The following is a 591-nucleotide window of genomic DNA, read 5'->3' as shown; positions in this document are numbered from 1 at the left end:
ATTAAGAGGATCTCGTTAGCACACATCCACTCATATCAAACTGTGCCTAATTTTTCACTGCTTTACTTATGAGAATTTTATTTTAAATTGACTAATTAGCGGTGTGTATTATCGGATTCTTTTCATGTGTAATCATAAAGAATATACGACAGGAATATATGGTACCATTTGAAGAAATTAAAAGGCATATATACGAGAGGATATGATCCACTTCACGCTGTTTTGAAACACATGCACGCATTCACGCACATTCTTTGATTGGTCAATTTGTAAAATTCTTTCTTTTGATTGGTCAATGAAACATTTTCACCGTCAAGTAGATTCATAATTTTTTATTAAAAAAATACACTTACCAATTATTATGTTTGCAAAAGTAGAATTTTCTATTACGACAGAATTCTTTGCACCGATCCAAGACTTATGTCCTACATCAAGTGTTATGCAGTTTGTCGTTAAAAACTATTTTTTGTACAGAATCATCACTAATAGAGTACTTTATCTTCGTTTCCTATAATAAGCATCATTTATATGAGCGTTATTAATGATAAACTACACACACTTAATTTTTAATAATTATTATTTATTATTAAT

The sequence above is a fragment of the Trachymyrmex septentrionalis genome, unplaced genomic scaffold, assembly GCF_001594115.1.
Source record: "Trachymyrmex septentrionalis isolate Tsep2-gDNA-1 unplaced genomic scaffold, Tsep1.0 scaffold118, whole genome shotgun sequence".
Taxonomy (NCBI): Eukaryota; Metazoa; Arthropoda; class Insecta; order Hymenoptera; family Formicidae; genus Trachymyrmex; species Trachymyrmex septentrionalis.
Note: the sequence above shows the minus strand (reverse complement) of the source record.